This window comes from Myodes glareolus, chromosome 5 (assembly GCF_982192425.1).
Source record: "Myodes glareolus chromosome 5, mMyoGla1.1, whole genome shotgun sequence".
NCBI classification, from domain to species: Eukaryota; Metazoa; Chordata; class Mammalia; order Rodentia; family Cricetidae; genus Myodes; species Myodes glareolus.
The window spans coordinates 3819661-3837289 of NC_142030.1; the positions used below are offsets into that span (position 1 = coordinate 3819661).

A 17629-nucleotide genomic window follows, 5' to 3' on the forward strand; every position below is an offset into this window, starting at 1 on the left:
CGGGTGTGGGATCTGAAGGCAGTTCTTCAGGGTCACATCTCCCTAGGCTCTTGTTTGTTGGCTGGTTGGTTGGTTTTTTGAGACCGGGTCCCTCTATGCAGCCCTGGCCATCCTGGAACTCATTATGTAAACCATGCTGACCCAAACTTAGAGAGAGCCTCCTGAGTCCTGAGATTGAAGGCCTGTGCCACCATGCTCGGCTTAACTTTTTTTTTTTTTTTTACTTTTTTTAACTTTTTTTTTTTTTAAAGCAAAGAAAGAACCATAAAAGCCAAGTGCCAAGGGCTGACAGAAGCCATGATACCTTCCTGCCTGCCTCAAAGAACAGGTCCCAGGGTCTTCTGCAGTATGGGTTTTTTCCAGGCTCTGAGAAGAATGCTTGATGTATGTCCTTCTGCTCCAGTCCTCTGGAAAACTGATCGCAGCTGTATTTAACTTTTGAGTCAGGATGCAAACTGGAAGATTCCACTGTGAGGAAAGCGGAGGCCTGTGTGGGAAGACGGCACACAGGAGTCATGTCAGTCTGGGCCCATCCAGCGTGTGCAGGCAGAGGGCAGAGTGGAGCCCAGATCAGTGTGGCTTCAGGCCCACACAGGTCAGTTTAGGAGCCTTGGGAAGCAGCAGACTCCAGAGCAAACTCTCCAGCAGCAAGTGTTGCCTGTAGCTGCCTCTCTGCAGTTGGTCTGCGCTGGAGTTCTAAGGGCCCATCTCAAGAGCCGAGGATTTCATGTATTCATTAACCTGCTGCTTTTTTCCTCCAGCATGCTGCCCCTGCATGCTGCCCCCGCAGTTCGCCTTGCTTCTGCCTCAGCTTTCTTCTTGGAAGGCAAGAAAACCTTGCTTTTCCTAAAGTCAGAACAGCTGAGCACCTTCCCAGATAGGATGAGTTCTGAGTGTGTGCCCCCCAAAAGCTATGCTTCACCCCTAAAACCCAGCTCCAGCTCCTCAGAACACAACTTTATTTGGAAACATGGCCAGAGCACATAACAGGGAATTAAGGCCACAGGGGAATAGAGTGACACCGCCACCCCACCCCACCCCGCCCGCAGGAGGAATGTTGTCTTGATGAAAGGAGCAGGTACACAGGAGGGGGAGGCCACAGAGTCCAGGCTGAGCAAGACCCAGTCTCACTGGCAGCTGCAAGGGGAGGAAGGAGCCTTCACTAGAGACTTCTGAGGGAGCGTGGTCCCAAGAGTTACAGTTTCGGTCTTCTGTCTTCACACAGTGACAGCACTTCTGATGTCCCGTGTCACCTGATTTACAGAACTGGGCTGGGGGGGCAGGAAATGAATCCTGTCTTCAAACTAATACTCCACACACGCCAGGAGCCCTCCCGGGACCACACCGACCCATGGAGTCTCTGTGTTCCTCCACAGTCTCAGCTTCATGGTTCCTCCGTCACACAGGGAGGATTTCATTATCCTTCATTCTGCAGATATAAAATGTGAAGCCAAGATCAGAAATCAGTTACCTTTCGTATCTCCTTGGCTTAGAAGAAGAAACTTAGGAACTGATATTTTAACAAATCTTTAGCATGAGATTAGAGAATGGAAGATAAGACCCAAGGGTGCAGGTGTGGGCTGCTGGGAGAAGAGGAGACCAAGTGTGGGACACACTAGACGGAGACCAGCCTCAGCTTGCCCTCCTCTGTTTTCTCTCCCTCCTTCTCTTCTCCTCCTCCTTCTATACTGATGTGTATCAGGGTTGGTAGTTGTTCTAAAATTTCTCTGGGCCTTGTCTTATCTCATTACCTCGTGACTTTTTTTTTTTTAATCTGTTTTTTGAGACAGGGTTTCTCTATGTAACAGTCATAGATACCCTGGAACTTGCTTTGTAAACCAGGTTGGCCTCGAACTCACAGAGATTTGCCTGCCTCTGCTACCTGAATGCTGGGACTAAAGTCATCACCTGACTGACTTTTTTAAAAAATATTTATTTATTTATTATGTATACAATATTCTGTCTGTGTGTATGTCTGCAAGCCAGAAGACGGCACCAGACCTCATTACAGATGGTTGTGAGCCACCATGTGGTTGCCAGGAATTGAACTCAGGACCTTTGGAAGAGCAGGCAATGCTCTTAACCACTGAGCCATCTCTCCAGCCCCCTGACTGACTTTATTTTTTAAAATATAAATTATTTATTAGTGTGTGTGTAGTTATATGTGTGTGGTTATGTGTGTGCACACGTGTATTGCAGTTGTGTGTACCTAGAGGCCAGAAGAAGGTGACTGGTATCCACTATGACTCTCTGCCTCTTCTTTTAAGGGGAGCTCTCTCCCTGAACTCAGGGCTCTCATTTTCTCTGCACGGCTAGAAACCAGCAAACCCCAGCAATCCTTCTGTTTCCACCACTCAAGGAACTAGGGATACAGGTCAAGATGCCTGACTTATCATATGGGACTGGGATCCAAATTCTCATCCTCACAATTGCCCAAGCATCTTTACCTGCTGCACCATCCGGCCAGTCCCTCATCACCTTCTAGGAGCATCTCACAGACCAGATCAGTTAGCATGGGGCTCCGGAGCCACACAGTGCGCCACATAGTGGGTTCTGCCCTGAGACCACACACCTGGAGGTATACCCTGCTGTGCTCTGAAAAGCTGTGAAAGTTGTTTTGGTGACAACAGTTAGAGACAGAGAAGGCTGACCTCCCCACAGGAAGCGACTCTTTTTTTTTTTTAAAGATTTATTTATTATGCATACAGTGTTCTGTCTGTATGTGTGCCTAAAGACCAGAAGAGGGCACCAGATCTCATTATAGATGGTTGTGAGCCACCATGTGGTTGCTGGGAATTGAACTCAGGACCTCTAGAAGAATAGTCAGTGCTCTTAACCTCTGAGCCACCTCTCCAGTCCCAGGAAGCGACTCTTATGTGTTTGTAGCAAAACAGTTTGGGATTTGATATGCAAACTGAAGCCTGTTTTCACCCAACATCTACTATCCTGCGGTTGGTTCAGGCTGGCTCAGCTTTGGCCCAGCAGGTGGCAGGTGTTCCCTCCTCCAGTCTGTGGTGTAGGTCACAGTTTGTGAGAGCAGCTCAGAGAATCCAGTGCCTCTACCTGAGCCTGCCACTGGACTTGAATGTAACCATTCATTTTATCAATGACGATAGCAATAATCTTGTGCACATTATTGTTTTTAAAGTCATTTTGAATATCCAACCCGCCTTTTAGAATAATATCAATGCGCAGGGCTGTTTTCATGAAAGATGGGAGTAGAAGCTAACTTTCCACGAGAAGGCTGGCAGGATGAGGGTGGGGTGTGGAGTGGGGGAGTCCTGTGGAGGATGGAAGGAGCAGGGTGTTCAGGTTCTGCCTGAGGGATGGGATGGTCAAACAGTAACCAGAAGCCAACACTCATGCTGGCTGTCACCACAAACGCTGCTGTACCTATTGGTGGTCTGAGAAGCTGGAGGTCAAACCCCTAAAGCACGCCTTGGAGCTGGGTACGGGCACACCTTTGATCCCAGCATTGGGAGGCAGAGGCATGCAGATCTCTGTGAATTCCAGGCTAGCCTGGTGTACACAGAGAGTTCTGGAACAGCCAGGGTTAAGTAGAGAGAGACCTTACCACACACACAAAAGAACTGCCTCTATGTCTGTCATCTCTAGCCAATCTGCTGGCTCAGGTAGTTGCCACAAGTCTGAGACTTTGAAGTCTATCTATGCCTTTCCTGTGACCGCCCCTTGTACTCTACTCTGGATGTCTGAGTGGGGCTTTCTTGATGTAGTCTGACATCTGGAAGTTAACTTAGTACAGACCACGAGCAGAGTGTACGTTAATAACACTCGTGTTGATTCTTTTTTATATTATAGAGTACAAGTGTGTCTTTGTAGTATGAGACATGAAAGGGCCCCTACGAGTGTCCCCCCCCCACGGTCCTGTATCTAAACCCTACGGGAAGCCAGGCATGACAGCACATGCCTAGAATCCCAGCATTGAAGCAGAGGCAGGTGGCTACCCTGAGATCCAGGCCAGCCTAGTCTACACCATGGCTACACAGTGAAACTTTGTCTCAAAAAACAAAAACAAAACAAGCAAGGGACCACAAACAGGCAGTTTGCTGTTATTGAGTCTACCGCTTTGGCCTCCCTGTGAGAGAAGCGGTCCTGAAGCAGGGACAGAACTGAGTCTGTAGGCATTCTTCCTACTAAGTAACTCATGGACGTAGTCCAGCTGCCTCCACCCTCTCTGTCCCATGACATCTCTACCCCCTCCTTTTCCTTGCAAGAGAGTTTCGGGATTAAAAAAAAAAAATCCACGGTTATCAATAAGTCTTTAGATGGATCTGACCTCTCCGAGAAAGCTTGACAAAAAGAGGAAGTAGCCTTTTCTCAGGGAGTGGGTGGACAAATTACCTGAAATTCAGCCTTTCCCTTCTTGGAAGAAACTTATCAAAATTAAAAAAAAAGCTTTAATTTTTTTTTCAATGCAGAAGAGAAAAAAAAGAGAGTGAATTCACCATCCAAGTGATGCTTATTTTATAGAGGAAAAATATTCTCTAAGAATTGACACTGGTTTCTTGTGATCTGAGTGGAAAGTTTTTAGCTTAAAAAAGATTTGTTTTATATTTATTTATGTGTATGTGTTCATTTGTGTCTATGTTTCTGTGTGTGCCTATGGAAGCCAGGAGAGGGTACAGATCCCCTCGAGCTAGAGTTACAGGTGAATGTGAGCCGCTTGACAAGATGCTGGGAGCTGAACTTGGGTCTTTCCTGCTTAGTTACTTTCCTACTGATGTGACTAAACCCCTGACCAAGGCATCTTACAAAAGAACGCAACTAACAAGGGGCTTGCTTGCAGTTCCAGAGGGTTGAAGGCTGGAGCAAAGCAACAGCCAATAGCTCACATCTTGGTCTGCGGGCAGGAGATACGCAACCCACGGGGGAAGGTTCCAGCCTTTGGAAACCCCAAAGCTGGACTCCTGTGACACCCCTCCTCCAACAAGGCTGCATCATCTAGTCCTTCCCAGACATTTTTACCAACTGGGGACCAAGCATTCGAACCTGCGAGCCTATGGAGGACATTCTCATTCAAGCCTCACAGTTCCTCTGGGAGAACAGAAAAGCTCTCTTAACCACTGAGCTGTCTCTCCAGCTCCATAACTAACTCAGCAGTTAAAAGCACATGCAGCTCAGACCATCAGAGTTGGGTTCCCAGCTCCCATATCAAGCGGTTCGTTCCCATTTACTTGTGACCCCAGCTACTTCTGGCTTCTGTGGACACTTGCACACAAGTAGACCATAAAAACTTAAGTATACTCAACTTTTGAAGACATTGTTTAAATTTTCACTTTTGACCAGGCAGTGATGGCACATGCCTTAAATCCCAGCACTCAGAAGGCAGAGGCAGGAGGATCTCTGAGCTCGAGGCCGGCCTGGACTACAGAGCAAATTCCAGGACAGCCAGGGCTATGCAGAAAAGCCTTGTCTCAAAAAACAAACAAACAAATGAACAACAACAACAAAAAAACCTCACTTTCCTCTGTTTTATTTTTTCCTTCTTGTGCTGGGAGTTAAACTCAGGACCCTGAACATGCCAGACCCCTTACCCTGAGCTCCCCCTCAAGTTTCAAATTCTCATGTTTGTTATGAAAGTAATGTATATACCCAATCAGAGTCGTGTTTGGTGATGGTTCATTTTTTATGTAGACCTGCTTACATCCATTCCACGTGTGACTGTATCTGGATGTATGACCTTCAGAAAATCTTCAAGGTTAAGTGAAGTTCTAAGAGTGTTTTTTGAAATTTGATTGAAGAAGGGACCCATAAGAAGAGGAGATGGGGAGAGGGAAACAGAGAGAGAATAGAGTTTCGTTTTCTCTTTCTCTGAAGGAAACAGCCATCTATCCAGAAGATAGGACCAACAGTTTTGATACCCTGAACTGGGATATTCAGCCAGAACCAGGAGAAAATAGATTTCTGCTGTTTGAGCCACCCTGTCTAGAGTGTGTTGCTGTGGCAGCTTTTTCGGAGGGAATGCACAGCTTTATTAGAAAAGTAACTTAATGACTCTGGGTGTTCTTGGTGGTTAGAGCACTTGTCGAGTGTGCCCAAGACCTTGGATCCAGTCCCAGAACTATCACACTAAAATTCAGTTCCCAGTGAAGTGTCTAAAACAAATATAAATATGGTATTTTCTTCCCATATACCTTTACACAGTCTCAGACAGCAGCTTCCATTCTTAATAAAAAAAGCATTTGTGCAATGTAACTATGTAACAGTTGTGCGCATGTAACTATGTAACAGTTGTGCACATGTAACCATGTAACATTTGTGCACGTGTAACTATGTAACCTTTGTGCACATGTAACTATGTAACAATTGTGCTCATGTGACTATGTAACATTTGTGCACATGCAACTATGTAACATTTGTGCATATGCAACTATGAGAACGTGTTCTTTTTCTAAAAGGACAAAAAAAGCCTACTGGAGAAATCACCTTCTACATAGATAGTCTTGCGTTTTCACCTAAAAAATATGGCAAGATGGCTCGGTGGGTGTGGTGGCCAGAATGAGAACAGCCCCCACAGGCTCACAGGTTTGAATGCTTGATCAATTATTGGAGATGTTTGGAAAGGATTGGAGTGTGTGGCCTTGCTAGAGAAAGTGTGCCACTGGGGTGGGTTTTGAGGTTTCAGAAGCCCACTCCTGGCCCAGTCTTTCCTTCAGCCCGCAGATCAGGAAGTATGGCTCTCAGCTACTTCTCAGCTCCATGCCTGTCTGTTTCCCGTCACAATGATCGTGGACTAACTCTCTGAAATGGTAAGCAAGCCCCAGTTCAATGGTTTCTCTTATAACAGTTGCCTTGGTCATGATGTCTCTTCACAGCACTAGGACAGGGGGCGAAGGCACTTGTCACGTAACCCTGATGACACGAGTCAGCTCCCGGGAACCCATGTAAAGGCAGAGTGAGAGAACTGACACCATGACCTCTGACCTCACACAGCACCATGCTCCTCAAACGAAAACACAAAGTCTCAGAAGCCATCTATCTATTTATTTATTTATTTTGGTTTTTCGAGACAAGGCTTCCCTGTGTAGGTTTTGGAGCCTGTTCTGACACTCACTTTGTAGACCAGGCTGGCTTTGAACTCACAGAGATCCCCCTACCTCTGCCTCCCAAGTGCTGGGAGTAAAGGCGTGCACTACTACCACCCAGCTAATCCCTCTTTTTACAGAACATTCTTTTAAAAATTGCATTTGTTTGTTTGAGCGTGTATGCCCACACACGGGTACATGCATGGTGCGTACATAGAGGCCAGACAACTGTGAGGCCTGGTTCTCTCCTCCCACCGTGTGGAACTCAGGGATTGAACACAAGCCATCAGGCTTGGTGACAGGTTCTATAGCCGCTCCCCGGCTGCTTCTTCTAGTTTTGAACTAGTAGAAACACTTCCTTGGGGCACCTCCCTGTACATTCATCCTGGACTCCTCGGAGAGCATGTGTGGATCATAAAATCCCAGTAGGGAAAATTACTGTCTCGAAGGCCCTGTGAAAGAATATTTGATTTGCCTTTTAATTGAGGTATAATATTCCATGGATGAATATTCTGTAACTTATTCCTGTTAGATTTTAAAATCCTGGTCAAATCCCTTCCCAAGTAGAGAACTTGGGGCAAGAAGCCAACCTGGGGAACTCTTAGCACGTGTCCCTCCGAGTCCAGTCCAGGTCTTCCCAGCCCTCTTTACTGGGTAATAGGTAAAGTGAGGCTCCACTTAGTACACACGCACCAGGCTGTCGTCAGACTCAGAGACCAGTCCGCTTCTGCCTCTGTAGTGTTGGGACTACAGGCATGTGCCGCCATCCCCAACAGCACCGTTTCTGTGAGGACGGTGACACTGTCTCGTAGAAGGGGTCATGCCCTGCATCGCATCGTCTGCACCCTCGGAACCCCGTGCATGCAAACTGAGTGAGTCGGGGGAACAGAACACAGACAGGCCTGTTGGGGCAGAGGATAGCAGGTGTCTGTCATGTGAGAGAGATGGAGATTAGAGGTCACTTCTAAGACAGATAATGCATCAAGCCACAAAACAGATAGGGGCTTTGGATGTGGTCAGTAAAGTCAGGAAGTCAGAGGCAAGCAGACACGCCAGCACTGACCTGGATGGCAAGAGGGGAGGCTTGAGCCAGGTGAGTTCAAGAACCTGGGCATGGGTGGGAGTGGAAACTGAAGGAACTCATTAGGAGCCTGTCGGAGCGGAAGAGCGGGCTTGACCAGGGCAGCACCTTGCCCCACTTCCAGGCAGTGAGAACTAGCTCAGCCTAGTGGAGGCTCCTGGACACGGAATGTACTGGGGGGAGGGACAGCAGCTCGGCCACCTAATTTACAGATTCTGAAACCCAGTGTGAGCTGGGGACAGTCAGTCCAGCAAGCAGACGAAAACTGCATGTGACAGTCACCACTTTGGGAAGGAAGTTCACAGTGCAGCGCAGCAGCCAGACACTGTAACTTGCAGGGACACGCAATGGTTCACAGAGCAACGCTGCCAAGTGGAAACTCTTCAAAAGAGGGAGCTGGGGCTGAAGAGATGGCTCAGCAGGTAAAGGCACTTGTTTTGCAAGGCTAGTGACCTCAGTTTAATCCCTGGAGCCCTTGAAAAAGTGGAAAGAACTGAAGCCACAAACTTGTCCTCTGACCACCACATGCACACCACGGTGTGTGTGTCCCCATAAAAATATAGAAGTATGACATTTAAAAATATAGAACTGCCATTCTCAATGGTCCTGTGTGTTAGACATTTTCTCCATTTTAATTTTTTAAAATTAGTATTATGAGTGTACATGAATGTGTATGTGTGTGGAGATCTGAGCACAACCCCATGGAATTTTTTTCCACCATATCCCCCCCATCCCTGCTTAGCCATCTTGCTGGCCTCCGTTTCCGGATGAGGAACGTGGGGCTCAGAGGGTCATCAGCTTGCTCAGGCACAGGAAAGACAGGAGGAGGTCTGCGTCCGATCTGTTTTCTCCTTCTCTGAAGTTCACTCTCCGAGCGCTGTTCTATACAAACAAACTGCATTTCTCTGCCCGAGCTCAGCCGCAGGCGTTGAGGAAGCAGTCAGCAAGTGCTCAGTGAATGGGTGACTCATTGGGAGTAAATTTAATTCTTATGCTCCTGCATGTGCACACTGATGCTACAGCTTGACTTCACTGTGCAAGCCCATGGTGCTCCATTTCCTTCTTTCCAAACAGAACTTGAAGTTGGACAGTTTTGTGTTTCCCGAACTGTAAATTCCTGAGACAGGGACTTTACCCGCTGTCTTAGTCAGAGAGGGTTTCTATTGCTGTGAAGAGACACTGTCACCACAACAACTCTTGTAAAGGAAAACATTTAATTTGGTGACTCACGTGTAGTTCAGAGGTTTGGTCCATTATCGTCACAGTGGGGAACATGGTGGCCGGAAGATGAGTGCAGGCCAGCATGGTGCTGGAGAGGACACTGAGAGTTCTTACCTCCTGACTCACAGGCAACAGGCAGTGGCCTGAGACACTGGGCGTGGCTTTATCCCGCCTCCCCAGTGAGACCTCACCTACCACAAGGCCACACCATTCTAGCAAGGCCACACCTCCTAAGAGTGCCATTCCCTTTGGGGACCATTTTATTTCAAACCGCCACACCCACCAACACCTTAGCCTAATAAACCTTAAGCAGTCAAAAACTGAGAGATAAATAAGTAAGAGTTAACATCCTTTGTGTGACCAAAGTCCTGACAATAGGCTACTTAAAGGAAGAAGGGCTTCTATTGGCTCACGGTTCTGAGGCATACAGCCCGTCAAAAGCAGGGCTCCAGAGATCAAGGTAACTGGTCCGCAGCATCCACAGGTGGAGGGCAGAGAAGATGAATGCTGGTGCTCAGTTAGCTTTCTCTTTTTCCTTCAGGTTGGGACCCCAACTGGAGGAATGGCGCTGCCCACATTCAGATCGTGTCTTCTTTGTTCGGTTGAAGCGCCCTAGGAGTACACTCACGGGAACGCGCATACGTGTTCTTCCTTGGCGATTCTGAATCCCATCAAGTTGCCCATGAAGGTGGACCACTCTGTGGTTTGTGCTGCACCGGAGGGATGGTGTGAAGCAGACAGTATGAAGAGGTGGCAGAGGCGATCTGGGCCGGGCTGGGCATGGCTGCTTACTTCTCTCCTGCTTTAGTTCTGTGATTGGTACATTTGATGCTCTCATAGCAGATGGCGAAGTAGCTCAGTTGGTATAGTGCTTCTTTAGTGTGAGGTTCTAGGCTCAGTCCCTAGTACCATGTCAACCAGGCGTGGTGGTACACACCCCAAAGTTCCAGGACTTGGTCTATAGAGGCAGGATCAGAAGTTCAAGGCCAACCTGAGACATCTGAGACCCTGTCTCAATTTTTTTTCCTGAATAATGAAATGAATGAGTAGATTTTGCTAGGTTTTTTTTATATTTATTTTATGTAGGCAGGGATATGTGTACCACAGCACTCACATGGCAGAGGACAGCTTGCAGAAGTTGGTTCTTTGAATCATGTGGATTCTGGGAATTGAACTCAGAACATCAGAATTGCAGCAAGCCCCTTTACCTCCTGAGCCATGTCGGTGGCCCTTGTTCTAGCTTTACCAATAAAGTCCTATCCATTCTGGGTAGTCCTAGTGCCTGGAGAGAGATTACTACTTTCTGGGGACCTCCAAACACGAGGAATGTCATTATGTCTACTTAGTACTTGTGTCTCTGGAGAATACCCATTTCAGTTCCAAGAAGTGACACCATATAAACACAGGCGGAAACCCAGCCACAAAGGAACGGAAGCAAATGAAACCACTCTTGGGAATGCCGAGTCCTCTGTCAGCGGTCAAAAGCATTTCCAAACAAACACAAAGGGAATCACACCTGCTCCAGAGCCTGTCAAAAGAGTAAACAGCAAATCCAAGAAAGTCAGACTGATGCCCACAGTACCAAGTAGGGCCAGGCAGGGAGCTTGCTGGGGGAGGAGAGAGACGAGATTAGCAGGTAGGAGGATTACCCGATCGCATGTCCCATGCAACACACATGATCCCACAGGATCGCCACCAGAGGGCTTTTATTGAACAATTACTAAGCACACTGCACATCAGCGCATCCACTCCCTCAGCAGCCCTGGGGATCTGCTAAGATTGGACAGGCAAGAAAAAGACTTGTCAATACAGTCCCTACACTAGAGACAGGGTGTTCAGATGTCAGGAGCCAAGTGTCTGCCCCGTATCCCTTCTCTTAAAACCAAAGTGCTCAGCTGTCAACTAGAAAAAATTTCAAGTTTTCTGAGTTATCTCAGACTTCCTGAGAAATCCGTACTTTATGTCTATTTTTGAAATCTGCATTAAAAAATATTAGCTTTTAAAAATGCACTTTGAGTCCACACTCATGGATCACCAACAGAAACACAACTGCCAAAATAATCGAAGCCCTCGTGGTGCCGTATTTCTCAAATGTTTCAATAACGAAACGTATCGTTTTCGTTTAATCCCTGTTCTCTGTACCACAAGCAAAGTTCTGGAAGCCAGAACTCTTTGGGTCTGTGGAGTCAGTGTTCCTCTTAACTGTCTTCAATCTTCGAATCTGGGACAGTCCCCAAATGGTTGGACCCTTTGGTATGTTGTGCTATAGCACGTAGCATGTCTTCCCACCCAAGGAATGCAGCCGAAAGGAGCCTGCCCTCTGCCTTAAGGGCTCAGAAAACCAACAGCCAGAGCATCACACGGTGAAATGACAATACAGCTAGACCCACACAAAGGCTCGCTGTCTACTTCTGTTAGCAGAAGGATGAATGCTCCACACTCCTTGGCCCAGGCAGAAGAGGATTCAGGGTATGAAGGATAAGGGGTCTGGACTTGAAGGTGGTCCTGAGACCATCCAGGTGGCTCCCAGATTTTGAATCTTAATCCTAAATCTTCCTTCTCTGTCGTGAAGATCCAGCGCCACCAGCCCTGATCTCTGAACTCTGTTGTTGACCACAGGAGAATGCCTCTGCTTGTCCTTGGCAGTCCGCCAGGGCCACAGGACGAAAATAGCGCAGTGCGCACCTCTCCAAGCACTTTGCTTTCACTGATGAGAAACAAACGCCCATTTGGTTTGCTTTCTCTTCCAACATCCTGGAAGCCTCTTGACAGAGAGATTGGGAAGGTTTAGTGAAACACCAAAGAGTTTAAGTCCTGAAACCTAAACCGTTTGACAGGTCCCGAGAAGTGATGAAAGCCAAGAACCTTGTAATCAAGTCAAAACTTGAACTTTGTATCTCATTCACTAAATGTAGCTCAGTATTTATTCAGGTACCTTAGATGCAAACAACAACAACAAAAAAACCACAGCAAGGTAGGTGTGATGGTTTGAATGTAATTGACACCCCCCCCCATAAGCTCACAGGGAGTGGCACTATTAGGTGGCGTGACTTTGTTGGAGGAAGTGTGTCACTGTGGAGGCAGGTTTTCAGGTCTCATATAGGCTCAAACCATTTCCAGTGTCTCAGTTTACTTCCTGTTGCCTTTGGATTAAGATGTAGCATTCTCAGCTCCTTCTCCAACAGAGTGTCTGCCTGCACACTGCAATGTCCCATTATGATGATAATGGACTAAATCTCTGAAACAGTAAACCTCCCAATTAAATGATTTTCATTGTAGAAGTTGCTGTGGTCATGGTGTCTCTGCATAGCAATAGGAACCCTAAGACAGAAGTTGGTACCAGTGTGGCCCCCCCATACTTTTGTTGGCTTTGGGACTGTGGATTAGAAAAGCAGTTAAATGCTCCAAGTGCTGCATATGAAGAGAAGCTCAGAAGACGGTGCTGAGTGTGATTGGATGAGCTGTGGGGTCTGGCTGTGGGGCCTGGCTCCAGAGGTTTCAGAGGAGAAAAACATTAAGATGTGGCCTAGAAATTGTTCTTGTGAGATTTTGGTGAAGAAAGTGGCTGCTTTTTGCCTGTGTCTGAAGAGTCTGCCTGAGGCTAAAATGAAGAGTTTGGGATTAATTCCATCGGCAGAGGAAATCTCAAAGCAGCCTAGTATAGACCCTGTCATGTGGTTATTAGTGGTAAGTCTAATAAAGATTTATATTGAAAAGGAGTAAACTGAGCAAGGAAAAGTAGAAAATGTAAAATTTGAGGAGAAAAGGAACACCAAGAGGTGGAATTTGGAGTTAAATCCTGTGTTTAAGGAGATAAACAGATTAAAAGGTGGAATAAAGGAAGTGCTGACCCCAGGGCAAGACCCCACCCAGCTAAATTCCAGTTTGTGAAAAGGATTAAAAAAAACTGAGAGCCAGGTGTGCTGGTGCATACCTTCAATTCCAGCTCTGTAGGTAGAGGTCAGTAGATTTCTGAGTTGAGGTCAGCCTAGTTTACAGAGCAAATTTCAGACTAGCCCTGCTTAGGCAGTGAAGGTAGCCATGGAAACAGAGCAGGTGAAGATATAATTGAAAGATCTCTGAGTTCAAGGTCAGCCTGGTCTACAGATCCAGTTTCAGGACAACCAAGATTAGACAATGAAGGAGACCCATCAAAACCAGAAAGCTGATAAGGTATAATTGAACGAGGGGGCCATGCTCCAGCTCCAGCAAGCAGAAGAACTTTGGCAGCTTCTGGCTTTAAGAATAAAAGAAGAGGGTTATGGAATATTCTTCCATGACTAAGGAAAGCCACCAGGTATCTCTGAATGGAGGCCTAGGGAGGTGGTTGTGTGAAGCTGTGAAGGTGAGGACTAGCTTGCCTCGGAGAACTCAAGATGTCCGGGTTGCCGGAGCCATGGGATCCCTGCTGAGAAGAGCTGCTAACAGGGAGAGGAACCAGCCCACAAAGAGAAGTGTGCTGCAGTCAACAAAGCTGAGAGGAGCTGGAGATCTGAAGAGCACTTTGACATCAGACAGAGGTGTAGAGTTTGGAGTTTGCCCATCTGGTTTTCGGTCTTGCTTTGGTCCAACATTTTCTTGCCATGTTCCCCTCCCTACATTTTGAAATGGTAATGTATATCCTGTGCCATTATATGCTGGAAGTATGTGGTCTGCTTTTTTATTTTTGTTTTATAGTGCATTGTAGTTAAGAGATTGCAGGAATCTTAGAAGAGACTTTGCAATTTGGACTTTTAAACTTTGTTGAGACTGTGGTGGACTGTGGGGGCTTCTGAAGTTGAACTAAATGCAGTTCTATGTTATGATATTGTTACAAGCTTGTAGTTTGAATGTAATTTCCCCCATAAACTTATAGAGAATGGCACTGTTAGAAGCGTGGCTCTGTTGGAGTAAATATGACCTTGTTGGAGGAAGTGTGTCGTTGTGGAGGTGGGCTCTGAGGTCTCATATATGCTCAAGCCATGCCCAGTGTCTCAGTTTACTTCCTGTTGCCTTCGGATCAAGACATAGAATTCTCGGCTCCTCCTACAGCACCGTGTCCTGCCATGATGATAATGGACTAAACTTCTGAATTGTAAGTCACTCAAATTAAATGTTTTCTTTTATAGGCATTGCCATGGTCGTGGTGGCTTTTCACAGAAATAGAAACCTAACTAAGGCAGTGAGTCTGTGCTTCATGCAAGACAGAACCTTCTTTCTCTTTCTTTTTTCTTTTCTTCCTCCCTTGCTCTCTCTCCTCTCTCTCTTTTGAGGCAGGCTTTCTTTGTGTAGTCCTGGCTGTCCTGGAACTAGGTCTATAGATCCAGGCTGGCCTCGAACTCACAGAGATCGTCCTGCCTCGGCCTCCTGAGTGCTGGGATTAAAGGTGTGCCCTGTCACTGAGCTACCAAGACAGAACTTTCTAATCGAGCTGTGTATCCAGGAAGGAGTGCCCTAGGAGGTGGGAGAGACTTTCCTTTGGATGTAACTGAAGAACTATCAGCCATATTTTTGGTGTGAGCTTGTAATGGGCTGACTTTTGATGTCATCAAGCCTTGACTCTGTGGTCTGTGATCATTATCTCCATGATTGCTGAAGTCTGCACAGGCCTATTATGGTAAAGAGTACAGACTCAGTCAAAGCAATTTCAAGGTCACAGCTGGTCATATTGGGAGAGATGTTCCTGTGGTCCTGTGGCCATGGTAACTATCCTATGTAAATCCTAGAAATATGTTTCCATCATGGAAAAATCCAGGAAGTCTCATCATGCTTTCATGTTGGAAACACTGAAGCTCATTTTGGGTCTAGCTCATGCTCCCAAATCCCCTCAAGGAGAGCTGGATGGTTCAGAGATGTTTATCCCCATTGACATTTAAATGTCTCTTAGAATCTCAAGCTGGTGGCATCTGAGATGGCATTCTGCCAACAAGCCTATCCCTTCCACACCCCTGTCAGTGACAGCGCTAGTCCTTGGGCCAAACCTTAGAGTCACACGTGACTTTTTCCATCACAGTTTATAGCCAAACTGCCAGAGATCTTGTTGACCCCACTTTCAATATACATTCAAAATGTTTCCACCCCTCACATTTTCTAACCCACCTGGCCATCATGGTCATCATCAAGGCTCTTGTCACAGCCTTCCCCACCCATCTTCCAGTTTTTCGTAATGTAGAACCAGAGCAGGCCGTGAAAATATTCTAAAAAATGATAGTGCTCTGATGCATCTACACATTTGCCAAAAACTCACAAGGAGTACACTGAAGTTGGCAACAGTCATATTTAAATTGTATTGCCACAAGCTAATTAAAATTAATATTTGCTTAAAAATATGAAAAATAGTTTCCCATTTATTCAGAGTAAAACCCAAAAATCTTACAGTAACCTGTAAGGTCCTATGTAAAACACACACATACACACACACACACACACACACACACACACACACACACACCCGTCCAGTCCCAGCCCAGCGCCACACTGCTGTCTTAGGCTCCCTCTCTTCGCTGTTTCTAACCCTGACAGTAAGGGAGTTGCTTTTATTACCCTTACCATATTTATAGATTTGCTCCACCCTCTTGTCAGGAGCCCGTCCTCCCTGGGCCATCCCTGTTCTTCTGGTCTCCACCAGCAACACCAGGACTGAGTCTGTGGCTCCCCGATCCCCACAGGCTCTGTGGAGCCAGCGAGCGATGAAGGCCTGCAGGGGGTTCCATGTCCTTGGAAGGAGGACCCAGGGATAGTAATCTGCTCACCAGGTGGGCCAGGAAGAAGGGGGAGCGTGGTGATGGAGGGTGCCCAAGGATGTGCCCTGACTATCAGGCAGGGTGCGGAAGTAAAGCGTGACAGGAGGCCTGATAGGGACAAGTGGAGATCTTGATAAAAAAAAAAAAAAATCAAAGAATCCTTACCCCAGTGATTAAGCTATCTGGAGGGCCCAGCCATTTCCAAACAGCTGGCCAAACCTCTGATTCTATCTGCACATGAAGCCGGCCTCAGTGAGACCCAATCGCGCCGAGCCTTCCATTGTCAAGTGTGTCACATCCGGGAGACTGGGATTACAGGTGCTTCCCCTCCAGTAAATTAAAGCCCTCAGAACTGCAGTGGAGGAAGCGCGTGTGCACTGTGCAGACCAGGATAATGCTGGCCCCCAGTCAGAAGTCGGCAGGAAGTCAGGCTCCAAGGCAAGCCCTGTGTCTCAAAATGACTCTGTCAGGATCAGAGAGCACAGTCGAGATGGAGCCTTTTCAAGTTCCTAAGCAGGTACCCCGGAGTTCTAAGAAACCCGATGGAAATTAGGTCACACCTAAGTGACTGAACAAAGAAGCTAAGGCCAGCCTTGCCGACCCCTGCGAGAGTTCTATACTTGAGAGAAGAAGAAAGCAGATTTACCCAGGAAGCCAATTAGTGATCTGCTGCACTGTGACACCACCAGCATGCGAGAACCACAGGACAGAAGCATGCCTGCATCTGCTGCACTGTGACACCACCAGAATGCAAGAATCACAGGACAGAAGCATGCCTGCAGCTGCTGCACTGTGACACCACCAGCATGCGAGAACCACAGGACAGAAGCATGCCTACATCTGCTGCACTGTGACACCACCAGCGTGCGAGAACCACAGGACAGAAGCATGTCTGCATCTGCTGCACTGTGACACCACCAGCATGCGAGAACCACAGGACAGAACCATGCCTGCAGCTGCTGCACTGGAGGTGACATCCGCTGGGCCATGGTGCAGGAGGCCTCCTAGCAGTGCAGCTATGTGCTGATTTCCTCCTTTGTGCCACGTGATGGCTGTGCATTCACCCTGTGCACAGTCTCTGTGAGAAACATCCACGGTCTGTCATGTTCTTCCTCAACCATGTCTGCACCTACAAAAGGAGCGTTTGTACCACGGTTTCCATCTGGCCCAGTCAACAAAGCTGTTCTGTCCAATTCCCGAAAGCATTTGTGTTCTTCCCCTTTTCCACATACATACATACATTCATGCATACTTACACACACACACATATGTTAGTCCAGCTTGTCACCCTCAGTCCTGTTCAGGTTCTTTCCTAAACACATAAGCAAGGGAACAGCACTAGTCTTTATCTGTTACCCAGTGCTCCTGCTTGGCTGTGTCTCCAGGTATCAAGAACTGGGGCCTTTAATGTTGTAGTGGCATTTCATTTGTATTTTAATAAATAAGGCTTGCCTGAAGATCAGAGAGTAAAACAGCCCCACTGGTCAGCTTTACAAACCAGGCACTGGTGACACACACCTTTAATTCCAGTTGCCACACTAGTTGCCATAGAAATCGGG

The 17629-nt window shown here is 47.1% G+C and overlaps 1 long non-coding RNA gene across 2 annotated transcripts; it reads right to left on the reverse strand.

The window, feature by feature from the left end:
- Positions 1-1055: 1055 nt before the first annotated feature.
- On the reverse strand, positions 1056-16390 carry LOC146894791 (uncharacterized). 2 transcript variants are annotated; one of them, XR_015001206.2, is made up of 3 exons: positions 16236-16390; positions 9358-10876; positions 1056-1429 (listed from the first exon to the last, which is right to left on the reverse strand). It is a non-coding gene; the product is annotated as an uncharacterized LOC146894791 (long non-coding RNA). The 2 variants fall into 2 exon arrangements; XR_015001207.2 differs by lacking the exon at positions 1056-1429 and having other exon boundaries at positions 8739-10876.
- Positions 16391-17629: the final 1239 nt, after the last annotated feature.